Source organism: Penaeus monodon, chromosome 21 (assembly GCF_015228065.2).
Source record: "Penaeus monodon isolate SGIC_2016 chromosome 21, NSTDA_Pmon_1, whole genome shotgun sequence".
Classification (NCBI taxonomy): domain Eukaryota; kingdom Metazoa; phylum Arthropoda; class Malacostraca; order Decapoda; family Penaeidae; genus Penaeus; species Penaeus monodon.
The window spans coordinates 19411410-19411795 of record NC_051406.1 but is presented as its reverse complement, the minus strand read 5'-3'; positions in this window follow the sequence as shown (position 1 = coordinate 19411795).

Here is a 386-nt window from a genome sequence, read left to right as displayed (position 1 = left end):
ACGCTTGGTTGTCATTGAGCCACGATATGGAAGATTGACACCAGGTGGAATGATGCGAAACCAGTATTATATTAAGAGCTGAAAGGAAATCCTGGACGAGAGTAGGGAAAAGTATGGGAAAATAAGGAAATTTGGTGGTTAATGAAGAAGTGCAAGAGAACGTGAGTGCTAAGAAGAAGACCAAGAAAAAATGGTAAAAACCAACTAGAATTAAAGACAGAGCACATATAAACGATGTGCAAGGAAGCTAAGAAAGCATTGCCATCGCAGATCAGAAGCATACGACCATAGTATGAAAAATTAGACACTAAGATGGACAGGCCGAGATTTCAAGTTGGCTAAGAGTAATAAATAATAGTACTAAAGGATTTAACATACATATGGCC